The 14918-nt window shown below is 33.0% G+C and overlaps 1 protein-coding gene across 1 annotated transcript in view; it reads right to left on the bottom strand.

The window, feature by feature from the left end:
* LOC106111654 (fatty acyl-CoA reductase 1-like) overlaps positions 1-11270 on the bottom strand; it is a 50150-nt gene extending 38880 nt beyond the window's left edge. The window contains exon 1 of the mRNA XM_013293796.1: positions 11160-11270. The gene's annotated coding sequence lies outside the window, so the exon portion shown is untranslated. The remainder of the gene's footprint in view (positions 1-11159) is intronic.
* Between the last annotated feature and the right edge of the window lie 3648 nt (positions 11271-14918).

Here is a 14918-nt window from a genome sequence, read left to right as displayed (position 1 = left end):
ATTAAATCCAGTACCAGTTTTATAATTAATAGCGCCCTGGGCGAGTTTTATACGACGCCCGTTTTTTACCACTTGTTAGAAAAGTAAACAGAGTCATATTAGACTGTAAATCGCAAACATGTGGGTCTTCTCCTTTGCGCCCTGGGCGGTCGCCCCACCGCGCCCTAACGCCCCTCGAAACTTACCTTTCATCATCCTCAATAGAGATCGAAGAGACAAAGAAACATTTTCGTCACGCCCGTTGTAATCTAATGTTACTGCATAACACATTCTTCTTTTGTTTTTCACAAGAAAATGACAATTTAATAACTTAAAAACCAACTCAAACACACTCTAAAAGTAGGTAGTCAGTGAGAGTTAATTCAATAAGTGAAATAAAACAAAAAACTTAGGTAGTGAGCGCAGATAGCTGCAAATAAAGTTATACTTTGAGTTAACTTGTGTAGTTGATGCTCGTGGGATTTCATTTCCTGCGCGAAAACTGAAAGCGTCGAAATTCATTTTCCAAGTAACTAGCTCTAGCATTATAGCAGAATATACGTGTCAAATATTGCTACTTAAAAACTGTAAAATATTTATTTTAACTACATCCAAGAAATCTCATCTAACATTAAAAAATGTAAAATTTTGTTCAAGGTAATATCGAATTCAATTAACGCATTTTTGCACTTACGAGAAACTTATGTACATGAAAATATAGTTCATATTGAAAACTAAATATTAAATATTCAAGTATTTATTTATTTATCAAACATAATACAAAATTAAATAAGAGCGTCTATAAACCCAATTGCGGGTTTGTCCAGACTCTCGGTACTACACTGTAAAAAGTAACAGTATGTAATACTGGATTTTCAATTTGTGATATATGTAGACCAAATGTTGCAGTTTTTTCTAATATTAACGAGTATATTTTCTTCTAATTTTAAATCTAAACGTAGCCATTATTAATGCAGTAAAACTATACTATTATAATAAAGCGTAAACACACACTTCTTTGTTGCCTAAGATGTCAGCAATTACATCATATTTTTGAATAATTCTCTTTTCAATAAAAAGCCCTACACTTACGTCACGCTTCAGGCTATATATTTTCACGCCAATAAACTTAAACTTTGGATAAAATCCCTAATGTGGGAAAGAGACTGTAAGTTGCTGCCAACACCAAGAAAGCAAGATTGTCATAGTAAGGTAATTGGTATTTTTACATTTGCAATTGAGAATTTGACAAAAACAAACAATGAATTTATAATTTCATGCGGAAGAAGCCGCACGCGAACAGCTTGTTAAATAATAAGAATTTTACGTCCAGCAATTGGGGAAACTTTTTCCACAAAAAGTGTGCACTATAAACCACTCCGCCTCATTTAACCTGTCTATCTCACTACGAGAAAAACCTCGTGAATCGTGTGAGTTTCTTATTGTCTTATCTAGAGCTTATTTATGATATCGAGGTAACATTGTGCGAGAGTAAAGCCTTAAGCTCAAGTAATATATGAGAGAAAATACAACAGGACCGCACTCAGTGACATTAAATTAACACGAAATTGAAAAACAAAATTGCATTTCAAATATTTTTAAATGCAATTTTCGTTTTTCATTTTGAATTTTTCCTTTGATACTACAAACAGACACTCCAATTCTATTTCATGTAATGACAAAAAACTTCTACATGTAAATACGGCCATGTACTCGCGTGTGGACGCCTAACATCGACTGCGTTAAAGAAACACAATAAATCAAATCCAGCTGTTTTCTTAAATTAATGATTACTGCAAAATCATGAAACATTTGCAGTACATTTTTAATATCTAAGCTCCAGGAATACTTAAATTTCCGCTATAAGAAGGATTCAAAAATCAAAGAGTGTCTGAAGTATTTTGAAGTATCTACACATTCCCTTTGTTCCTGTACAAAAGAAATATAAGAACAGGTTTATTCCTTTTGGCTACTTAGGATTTTTACACACTCAAGCTGTAAAGGCTCTACAAAGGCTAAAAACCTTTCTAACATACTCGACAAGAAGTGAACTCAAAATTAAAAAATCAACGGTATTTATAAATCCTATTGCTCTTACTTCTTACTAATGTTATAAATCTAAAAGATTAGATGGGTGAATGTTTGTTAAAGTTTATAACTTAAACTTATGAATGGATCTAGATGAAATTTGGCACAAACATATTTAAAAAAAAAGCCTTGCCCCTTGTTCATCGACGTCCATGGACATCCGCAATACCAGAGCCGGCATTTTAGGACGTGATATGCTCGCTTCTTGAAAGACCCTAAGTCGTAGCGTCTTGGAAATACCGCCGAGGACAGACTAATGTAGAGGATAGTCTGTAAGAACACATAGGCTACATGCTTTTGTTTTCTTAATTCCACACAAACAAGTTTGCGGACGATAGCCAGATAAAAATAAAAAAATATTTGTTTTTTTTTCTTTATCAAAATACTGGCCACTACAATTATCTAAGAGTCTTAAAGTTTTTGTTTATTTAACTTTAGCTGCCATCAAAATCCGATAGCCTCTACTAATTATACCGAGTCTGTAATCAAGTGATTTAATTGGCGAATCCGAAATATTTCATTGTAAAAAGTAATTTGAATACACTAACATTGGGTTCATTTTCGCATAAACAACTATAATAACATAGAGGACCGAGGGTTCTTAGGTTTGAGTGACGAAAAACATTGAAAAAGTTCAGCTGACATGCATTTTTACTAGAAAGCGTTCGAGAGTTTTAAGAACTCGTTGACTTTGAAATTCAATGATAATGTGATTCAAACAAGTTTTTTAATAATAACAAATATAGGTTCTTCATATATAGGATAGTGTTTAAAATATATTTTAGGACAAACATATGTCTACCCACTTTTACTTGACCGTTTGGCTTTTTAAAAAAAATATGTACATTTTCAAGAAAAAAATCCAGTTTATTTATAAACCTTAGTCAAATATCAAGTCAAAAACAATTTATTACTAACCAAAGCAAAGAAACCATAACCACTATAAGCATACAACCGTGTTGATTTTAATTGGAGCCGTATATTTTATTTTATTTATAAACACGGTAGTTATATTAAATAAAATACGTACGATTTAAACATATTCCTTTTTGTATTTGTTCTAAATGAATATTAAATTAATAATAAACTTAATCAATTTAAACAACCAAAACGCACTTTACTAAAACAAACCTTAAATTGTGTTTGGTTAGTTTTAACCCACAACAAACTTCTCGCAACAAAAACATTAAAATAATCAAGCAGTAACAACCACAGCTGTTGTATTAAACTCATTCGTTATTGTTTTATTTGAAAACAAGATTTCCAACAAACTAGAAAAAAACAAGTTTTTCATAATAGTGTAGTAAGTAATTCCATATTTCTTAACACAGTCTGATAAAGTCATTGTTAAAATTACATTTTAAATGTTAATCAGAGATAATCTATGTACATTGTTGTTACAAAAATACATTTACAACCAAAAAACGAAAACATTGATTAACTGTGTCAGATTCTAAACAATGAAGGCTTATTTACTCGCATCTTTTAATAAATAAAAAAAGTACAATTTACTATATTCATATGATGAAAAGCTAGGTAGGGTAGTCACTAATTGAATCTATCATTTGATCTCCCAGTCATCTAAATGCAAACTACCCAACTACCTAAATACATCAAATAATATTAACATATCCTATACAAAGAGACGGATTTATTACTCGTACAGATATTGAATTCTAAACACGACCCTTGCTTGCGTAAAACAATATGCTTTAAACCCGCACCTCTAGTGTGGGAGCACCTTTATAATCTACGCGTAGGCGGTCGGGAATTACAGGGCACGGTTGAGGGCTCCTCTGATGTCCCATCAGGGTTCGACTCCACTCAGAATATCTAATGAAGCATTTAGATTCAATTATTTTAAAGCCTAGTATTAAGGTGGGAGTACACATAAAAGACACACTATCATGCAAGCTCTGCAATGGCATATGTAAGTTGAGGGAGGTACTAAGCTTGACATTGCCAACTTGTCACTTGAAATGTGACAATTTTACTCTCATATGTACATACCTGTGCCAATAGCTAGAACGCGATAGTACTTCTCCATTTACAAGTATGTATGTGTATTCCCACCCTAAAGGAACGCCTGATAGCATTCTTGTGCGAACTTTTTAAAATACTGTACTAATGTCGATGTGTTCTTTCATCTATATTATAAAGAGGAATGATTTGTATTTTTGGATTTTTGTATGTATTGAAATAGCTCTAAAACTACTGGGCCGATTTCAAAAATTCTTTCACCTTTAAAAAGCTAGGTTACATGTAAGCAATAGGCTATATTTTTTTAATTTCACGCAGGCGAAGTCTTGAGCAACAGGTAGTTAGATATTTGAAAAGTAAGAAGTATTATACCTGAGATTGAACTTGTAATGTATAGTATAAAAATACAAACTACCTTCAACCAAACTAAATAATTAATTTACAAAAACGCAACAAAATTAAGGTCCTTTTATATTTAAACGCGGAGATTATAAAGTTTCGTAGCTATGAATACTTAGGTTATTAATTTTCGTCTCAAGATTGTCAAACTTTACACCTCTATCGAATCGCAACTCTATGTTGCATTTATAAGGTGTATATTCGCCTGCAGTTGTGTACCCTAATAAAATGGGCCACGGTTGACAATAGCACTTGACCCTTTAAAGATGCGACAAGCATCAAAAGTGGCCTCGTCATCACTAACTCGAGTTCGTATTTTTACTTAATTTCGGATTTACGAGTACACCAAGAGCTTGCAATTACTAACTTTTTCATATACTTCTAATAAACAACTGGAACAAAGACGACGATACAAAGTTATTATTTGTTACCTGCTTCCTACCTCGTGGAAAGATGTATTCCTGTAATTCGAACCTAGTAGCTATTACGGTTAGGGCTGTCACCTCTACGATAAGACTGTGTAAAATGTTGTCTTTGTTCACTAACAATACCACTGTATTCGAGATTAAAAGGTGACCCTAATTTGAGTCTTTTCGATTTCTTAGTTTGACTTTCCTAGTTTATGTTAAGGTGTAAACAATAAGGCCATTTAAATATGTTGTAGTGTAATTATTTTAAAGGATTCTTTCTTCGTTATCTATACTAGTCTATACTTGTATAATAAAGCGCAAACACACACTTCTTTGTTACCTAAGATGTCAGCAATTACAGCATATTTTTTAATAATCCTTTTTTTATTAAAAAGCCCAACACTTACATCACTCTTTAGGCTATATATTTTCACGCCATTAAACTTAGGGGGTAAATATTTTGGATAAAAACCCTAATGTGGGAAAGAGACCATAAGTTGCTGCAATCATGGAAGCAATATTGCCATGCTTTGTCATCATGTCATGTCTGTCATATTTTGACATTTGCAATTGAATTTTTTGAAAAGAATTATGTCATAATTTCATGCGAATGAAGTCGCACGGGAACAGCTAGTCTAATATAAAAAGTGAAAATAACGTATCCGTACTCACAGATCCAGGAACATTTCAAAACGATTTGTTATTCAGCACTTAGCGAAGTGTCACTCAAATGTAAATTTAAATCCAAAGATACAAGTATTCAAAAGCCTTCTTTACATATCAAAGTATTTGTAAGAGAGTGTACTGAATGGATTGTGTTAGTCATCAAGACCCTTTCCATTAGATAAATAAACCTGTATATTCGGTATAAACGAAATCGAGCCACACTATGTAAATCAGGCGATTTGGACCATCACAAAGTACATCGTTGTTATTAAAACGGATTTAAAAAGAAAAGGCTCGGGACATTTTCTAAACACGTGAAAAGATAAAAGTTCATCTTATTTTATCTTTCTTTCCCTCCAAAAGATTTTTCAAATAACTATTGTTGGTGTGTAAGAATGTACAATCTAAATGTTCTGTTATTTTATAAATGTACGAAACACAATTAATAATATCGCATCTGCATTCTGACAATTTATCCAACGTAGGAGATATATTTTGTAGGAAGCAGATTCACAATTTGCTCAGACTCCTAGACAATATAGCGATGGAAATCCGCACCGCTATTGTTTACAAAGTTAAACGAGATTAATATATATACCATTTTAGTCTATGTCATGAATAAATTAAATTATAGAGGAACAGAAATATGTGACGCATTTAAAAATTTAATCTTATTTACAGTTTGTCTAAATACGATAGATTAGTTTGATAAATGACGCATATGAATTATCGAATTCAATTTGTATGAAAGCAAATGCCATACTTAATAGACAGGTATCGTAGTGACGAAACACGCAGCGAACATTTTTGAACTATCGATATTCGGTTTAAGTAATTAACAAACTCAACTAAAATTATTTTTTTCTTATTCACTAATTTATAGAACAATTCTAGTATTGATTATAGTGTAGAAAATTTAGCGATGACAGAAATAATAGCGAAATCCAATTCGATTACGTACGGCTGTAGTAGTAATAAACATTTATTTACTCTCATTATTTGTTATGGTCATTATTCATTTGAGAAAAAAGTGTTTTTTTTTTTTAAATTCATAAATTATAACTATAAATCTATCGATTCCAACTTTTTTTTTATAAGCTGTGATGTTAACAGCAAACTTCGTTAGCGCGAATTTAAATGTGGTCGTCTATGACATTCTTGCGTGTGTCAACTTCCTTCCTAGGCGGCAGTGCACCATTCATTAACGAATACTTGAAAAGGACAGAGAATATAAATAATTTAAAAAAAACATAAAATCTCTATACAGTCCCTGTCAATTACGTCAATTTTGACACGAATTCCTTGTATACAGGGTGTTCTAATATTCAATGCAATGTTATCCACAAATCGATATGTGGCATGAATGTTAACTAAGACAACCGCAATACGTCGTGTTTCAAAACTCGTCAGGGGATACTACTTTGTACACTACCGTATGCAACTTCGTTCCAATCGCGTACTATGTTACGACAATTTTTAACCGTCTTCCCAAAAGGAGGTTATTATTTAGTGCATTTTTTATCTATAACTAGCTGTTCCCGTGTGGTTTCATCCGCATGAAATTGTGAAAATTTTATTTTATTGTTTCCATTTGTCAAATTATCAACAGCAATTGTCAAACTGCCATGACATGACAAACTTTAGCAATCTTGCTTCCTTGATGTTGGCAGCAACTTATGGTCTCTTTCCTACATTATGGTTTTTATCCAAAATATTTACCCCCTAAGTTGAATAGCGTGAAAATATATAGCCTAAAGCGTGACGTAAGTGTAGAGCTTTTAATTACAAAAAGAGTTATTCAAAAATATGCTATAATTGCTGATATCTTAGGCAACAAAGAAGTGTGTGTTTACGCTTTACTATAATAAGTATAGATTATTAGAGCGTGCGCACACCAGAAACGAAACTATCGCACAACTGTTTAGTCTTGCTTTGATTCCTATTAGTTTATATAGAGGTTTTGCACACTACTCGATTTTTAATTGTGCAACTAAACAGTTGACTGTGGTGTGAAACAATCGACAATCGCAAAACGGTTGTGCGATTTATAACAAAAGTTATTTCAATGTATCTTTTACATATGAATGTAAAATCCAGCAAATCTCTAAGTGCCTTTTCAGAGCAAACGATGACTATTCAGTAAATACATGTTTATATTTTGTAATTAAATAAACAAATACAACATTATTTAATATTTTAATAAGAAAAATATTCATAAAACCGCTATAAATGCTTAGTTCTGTTTAAATTGAACAGTTAAACTGTAAAATGCCTACACGCGTACAGTTTTAACTGAAAGTTTCAACTGTTCAGTTTAGACTGAGCGTATTGCAATTACCATTTTTTAACTAAACCATTACTATATTGTTAATGTTTATTTTTCATTTATTTTATTTATTTATTTATACAAACAAACCTACAATATCACAATTCAAATATAATTTTACGAATACGTTTCTCACATTTTTTTTTACTTCTAATTTTAAATTCGGTATTTTGTTCATTATTAATCAGTGTTTAGCGTTAACCTCAGCCGTTATGTAATCATCTCATAAATATCTAGGTAACAGAATTCAGAGGAAATTGCTCATTCTCTAAGATGCCTTGAGGGGATGCACTTCCTGACAGAATGGCGCCTCCGCAATATTCACCTAAAATTAATACTACATTTTCTATTACAAGCAATTTCCCAACAACGTCTATGTCTAAAATACTATATATAGAAAATAAATAGAATCTAACTAGCATTCGCCCGCGACACTGTCTGTCTAGAATCAAAAAAAAACAAAAGTAATATATGTGTTCTTCCAGAGTATCCTCTAAATCTATGCCAAATTTCATCCAGATCATAATTGCTGCTTGTTTGACGCCTTATTTAGATAACTTTTTTTATATAAGAGAAGGGGCAAACGAGCGGCGGGAACACAGATGTGGTCAACGACGCCCATAGACATCCGCAACACCAAAGGAACTACAGATGCGTTGCCGGCCTTTTAGGAAATCGTAACTTACAACACGTATGCAATCTAACACATAATTTTGAGTAAATTTTTCAACAATCAACTCAGTTTGAACCATTCAAGTTGTAAATATTATTTTTGTCCCTTTCCACCCTTCTTAAGAGGAAAGGATGGGAAGAAAAGGAGGATTTAACGGTGGAGGAGACGCATAGTAAGGGGAAATGTCCCCTTTATGTTGTTCTCCTCCTCCGTCAATTAAGGGTAGGCAACGCATGTGCAATTACGGATGTTTATGAGCAGTGGTCGCTTTCCATTTCGGTGGATTCAGGTGGCCGCTTGCTCGTTTGCCACCTTATATTATAAAAAAAATCCATTCATAATTCCATACTAAACTTACAGGGACGGATTGTAAATTATTGTACCATTTTAAATGAGATACTTTTCTCATCTGTAAACTAGACAAATATAAAGTCGTCCTCCATTCTACAGAGTCGGTCTAATGCATTTTCTTTGTAGCTTTAAAACTCTATGTGGAACTAAGGATTAATGTACGAAATAGTTACTAAATAAAGAACGTGGTTTAAAAGTAAATGGAAAGGTTTTTAAATTACAAAATATATACAACGTAGAAAACTATAAAGTTTTTTTTTATTTAAGTTGACAAACGAGCAAGCGTTTAACTTGGGTTCGCCAAAATAGCGAATGCCCCTCCATATCCACAATTTCAGCAAAAGGTAACAAGTATCCGTTTAACTTTCGTATCAGGAGTTATCGAAATGTTGATTTATTTCGCTTAAAAATTTCCCATACAAGAATCTATCTTACTTCTTACTAATGTTATAAATGCGAAAGTTTAGATGGATGGGTGGATAGATGGATGGATGTTTGTTTGAGTTTGTAGTCTAAACGACTAAACGGACCTAGATGAAATTTGGCACAGATGTAGAGCATAGTCTAGAAAAACATATAGGCTACTTACTTTTGTTTTTTTTTAATACCACGCGGACGGAGTCGCGGGCGAAAGCTAGTAATGTTATAAACGCGAAAGTTTATATGGATGGATAGATGGATGTTTGTTAGAGTTTGTAGCCTTAACCGTTAAACGGATCTCGATAAAATTTAGCATGAATGTAGGTGATAGTCTGGAAGAACACATAAGCTACTTATTTTTGTTTTTTGAATTCCACGCGGACGAAGTCGCGAGCGAAAGCTAGTGTTACATAAAGTTTTGTACTTATTATATTTTAATTCTATAATTTTTGTAAGAACATAATGTTCTAAATATACAGCTTAGATCCTTGCATTAAACATGAATGCCTCCTGTCAACGGTTTGCCTGGCGAACTGTGTTCGTGCTTGTTGAATATTTAAAGAGTTCCTACTAAATTCGTCTAATAAATGTTACATCTAACGGACGCGTAAATCAAGATAAATCTCAATCTATCTACTAACTTTATTAGGCTATTGTTGTGCAAATCACAAATGGAATTTATTTAATTGAAATGTAACATGTTTATGCTAAAAAAGTGTGGTTTTTCACGACACTTCGAACGTTCTTTCGTGATGATTACGTTGTTAATGAGTGTAAATATTTTTTAAATTAATAATCAATCAATTAATACTCTTTACGGAGAGTCAACACAGTATGTGCTTTTCCGTACAGATCTCTCAGATGTCATATCTGATATTCCCTTCTTTCAGACAATCCATCTTATCTTATCATACTTTCAGTCTGCTTTTGTAGTCATCCTTATCCAAATCTCATTATTTTTTTATTTACGTTATAATCTCGCAGCATACCATACCTCGTAAACTTTAAGTAATCATTCAAAACTTCTTAATTATTAGTTAAGAAAATACAGTATTAATCAACGTTTAATTAAAAAACAGATTAATCCAGCGGCTTTCCTTGAAGGGAAATAATTGGAAGTTAGATGAAAGCACGACAGGATAAACCAGCATACAATGCTGCACAAATTGGATCGCGACGAATAGAAAACTTTGCCACCGAAGTAAGAGGATCTCGGTCCAGATAACTCTAGTAAACGAAGAATTAGGGCTGCCAACGGTCAAATAACCTTTAAGAAAATTAGACAAATAAACGATATTCAGTTCCCTAATTCCAAACTCTAATCAAATCAAATTGTGTATAGGTGACTGGCCACAATTATGTCCTTGAAATAGAATTTAAAAAAAAACTAATAGGTTTTTATTCCAGTATTAGCGTAAGGTCTACGAGGAATTACTTCAGTGTACAATCATGCTGAACCTTACTTAGCCCAGTTCGGGGATACACTAATTTAAGTACATCTTATTATTTACTGAGATTTTTTAATTATTTCTTATAGTAAGCAGGTCGAATTACATATTTACAGAGGTATATAAAATTTAATATTTATTCTTCCCTTTGTGTTTTCTTCCTTAGACATGAAACAAATAATTCTGTTAGGAAAAAAACATGAGCGTTCATTCGCTTTGAAGGCACACATTTGAGTCTATTTATTACGTGTTTGCACGACATTTGTTTGTTTCATTTGCTTGCTGTTTGAGAGATAAAATGAAGAGGAAAATGCCACGATAAATAAATTAAAAATAACATTACTACTTTATGAATAAAATTCTAACTGAAAAAATATTCTAAAACGGTTAACATATAATTATTAACGAAAACTCCGTACCTTTTACTCCAAACTTTTTCTGTCTCGTAGTAGTTTTTTCTTAAAGTTGATAACACAATCAAAACACAAATTCACTCAAATATTAACCAAACGTTACACATGAAACTTTAAAGGATCAAGAATGTACCGTCACACTACTTCGCCGACATCAATATAACGTTTTAACTTCAATATTGACAGTATCAAGGGGTATTCCCACCAGTTCGCCGTCAGCCAAGTTGGTCTTGAAATTTTACGATACTAAAAAATCCGTCCCGTCACGACCTTAGTTGAAGAAATTTTAATGCAACCGGTTAGCGATCGTAATTAAACTGCAATTTGCTGTTTACGTATACTTTATTACTTGCTGCATTTATCGCATTAACTTCCGCATCGATTAAGATTGTTTCCGAATTTTGTGCCTTTTGCGGACAACAAGGTTATTGACGAACTAAAATTAAATTGACGGCCGAATAATGTAACGAAACTTAAACACTTCGTAAAGACCGCTTATAATCTAACAGGCATTATTTATGGTCGGTTTCCCAGTCACTTTTAATCATTCGATAATTTTTGTTTCGATAACTTCATAAAATTTGTTTTAGAGTTTTTGAAACCCAGTATTATTGTAATTTTGAGTTAAACGTGGCCTTATCATTTAGATAGTTACATATTTAAATGTCGTTTCAGTAGCAGCCTTGAGTCAAATCTAACAACTACATAAAATTAAAATTCAGATACGAGAAATCATTGTTGTTTTGAAAGTCAATTATTTTTAAATTATTTATGCTGTGTTTCTGAAGTTTACATTTATTTTAATACCTATTGTTCTTAGTGTTATGTTGATGTACCAACGTAGTATTCCAGTTACATAATTCGGAAACATATTTCATGAATTTATCGAACCAAACACTAAAGAACGGTTAAAAGTAATTGGGAAACCGGTCATAAGAGAGGTAAAACTTCATTGTTTAATGGTAACGTTTTTCCGTTCGTTTCTGGGAAAGATTCGGTGATAATACAGTGAGACCCATTTACTATATTGTACTTGTAGTTGTTTTTTTATAACATAAGGTGGCAGACGAGCAAGCGGCCACATGAATCCGCCGAAATGGCGAAACGTTGCCCATAGACATTCGCAATAACGGATGCGTTGCCTACCCTTAATTGACGAAGGAATAGACGCACTGCACATAAACAGGATTTTGCACCTTCCTATGCATCTCCTCCACCGTCAAATCTACGTTCCCTTCCCATCCTTTTCTTATAAGAGAAAGGGTGGGAAAGAAAAGGGATTAAAGTTGGGCCTCCGGCACTACACTCATCAGACGAAACGCGGAATTGCTACAACTTCACGCCTGTCTTCTGTGTGGTCGTAGTATTTCATCGGACGAGTCGGCCCTTCAGTGCGAAGATGTTAAAGCGGCCACTACCAGTAAAATTTAATATCATCGGTAAGAGTAAATTTAAATTCAATTTTCTTAATACCTTAATCATTCAAGTTCACATAATTGTGTTATTAACATTTTACAGTAGCGTTGGTTAACTGTCCGCGTTTTTGACACTTAAATTGTTGACTCCGACTTCGAAAATCAGTTTCTGTACAACGTCCGTAATTAAATCTTCTGACGGTTATTACGAATTTGCGTAAACGAGAACGTATTCGTAACATCGAAAAAGTTTGCATATGGTTGATTACGCGCAGTCGAGCGCTGAATATCACGTTCCGAATACATTCTCACCGAAATTTGTGATAAGTCCTCCGTAATTATGTTATTTTCCATTCAGTTTATTTAACCTTTGTTGTCTGGTAGTCTTTAAGAATTAATAAACAACGAACGAATGAGCTCTAGTGGAATTTACATTAACGTACGCATTTAAAAACAATTACTATTTCATAATCAGTCAAGCTTAGGGCCGAGTACAACTTCGACAAAATTATCGCACAACTATTTAGTGTCGCTTTGATGCCTATGATTTTTAGTTGAGCAACTAAACAGTTGAGTTGGCTGCGAAACAATTGACAATCGCATAACAGTCGTGCTATAGTTTAGTCAAAGGTGCCCCGCTAAAAAAACTACTACTTTTTCTTACCCACTTTGAAAACATATTACAAATATTTTTATAACCTCATAAAAGTTACAGTAAGTTGTGTAATAAAATATGTCAAATTAACGCAAGTCTAGGACTACAATTACGACACAAAGCGCGTAATTGAAGCTTTTAGTGAGGCGCTAAATCTAATTGCTGCTCATGTAAAGTGGTTAAGATCAAGCAATTTAAATGCTATTAAAAACCGAAATAAGTTTTGCTTTTTAGAAAATCGACAACTACAATGATGAAAGTCAAATTACACTTATATTTCTTTTGTTATTCTAGACGAGCTGTTGCCCGCGACTTCGTCTGCGTGGTATTATAAAACATACGAACTATATAAATTACAAAAAGCTACCTATCCCTCGGGAACCGGACATTTCTCGGGGATGAAGCTTATCCCATGTGTACTCCAAACTTTGTTTTATATCTGTGCCAAATTTCAATAAGATATGTTGAACCGTTTCAGAATGATCGAATAAACATTAAAAAACTAAATTAATGAATCCCACGGGAACCGTAACTATTCCCGGGATAAAAAGAAGCCTATGTGTTCTTCCAGACTACGCTCTAAACCTGTGCCAAATTTCATGGAGATCCGTTCAGCCGTTTAGGCTACAAACGCTAACAAACATCTATCCATCCATCCATAGATCTAAACTTTCGCATTTATAATATTAGTAAGATATAATATTAGTAACATGTATAAGACACATTTGCATTGTAGATGCCTTGCCTACTTATAGTCGACAGAGGAGGGGACACACAGAAATAAGACATTACCACATTGTGTGACGTCCGCTCCAAACACATCCTTGCTATAGCTGTCTTAAAACAAATGGATGGGAAGGGGTTCAATGTATGAACTTACTGTTTACAGATTAGTTATTTTTTTAACCAACGTAAAGAATTCCTAACGACCAAGTATTATAATCTCATATACTTCGTTTTTGAATGCCGCTTACAATTTAATATAACAAAAGTTAAGAGGAATTTGGAGTTGAAATGGCCTTGTACGGACGCAATTTTTGTGAATAAAATAAGTCATGTATAGAAATCTGCATTCAACTCGGTATAATCTTATTCAAAACAAACCTTGACACTAAAATTGTTACGTAATGACTCAATGATTCGACTTGCGATATATATCCTTGCGAGTATACTATTAAAACATTCATATAAAACACGTTGTCATGTCAGTTTGCAACATTTTTTTTGAAACTCTGTTTGTCTATACTATTATAATAAAGCGTAAACACACACTACTTTGTTGCCTAAGATCTCAGTAGTTACAGCATGTTTTCGAATAATTCTTTTTTTAATAAAAAGCCCTACACTTGCTTCACGCTTTAGGCTTTATATTTTAACGCCATTAAACTTAGGGGGTAAATATTTTGGATAAAAATCCTAATGTGGCAAAGAGACCATATTCTATTCTATTTTATTTCTTGTTTATGGCTCTCCCACAGCAGATTGGGCCAGCAAAGAGACCATAATTTGCTGCCAACATCAAGGTTGTCATCATGTCATGTCATTTTGACATTTGTAATTGATAATTTGTCAGATGTAAACATTAAAATAAAATTTTATTATTTCATGCGGATGAAGTCGCACGGGAACAGATAGTCTATACTAATATTACAGAGGAAAGATTTGTATGAATTGAAATAACACAAAAACTATTGG

Source organism: Papilio polytes, unplaced genomic scaffold, assembly GCF_000836215.1.
Source record: "Papilio polytes unplaced genomic scaffold, Ppol_1.0 DF824158.1, whole genome shotgun sequence".
Lineage (NCBI taxonomy): Eukaryota > Metazoa > Arthropoda > Insecta > Lepidoptera > Papilionidae > Papilio > Papilio polytes.
Note: the sequence above shows the minus strand (reverse complement) of the source record. Positions and strands in the feature narration are given on the sequence as shown.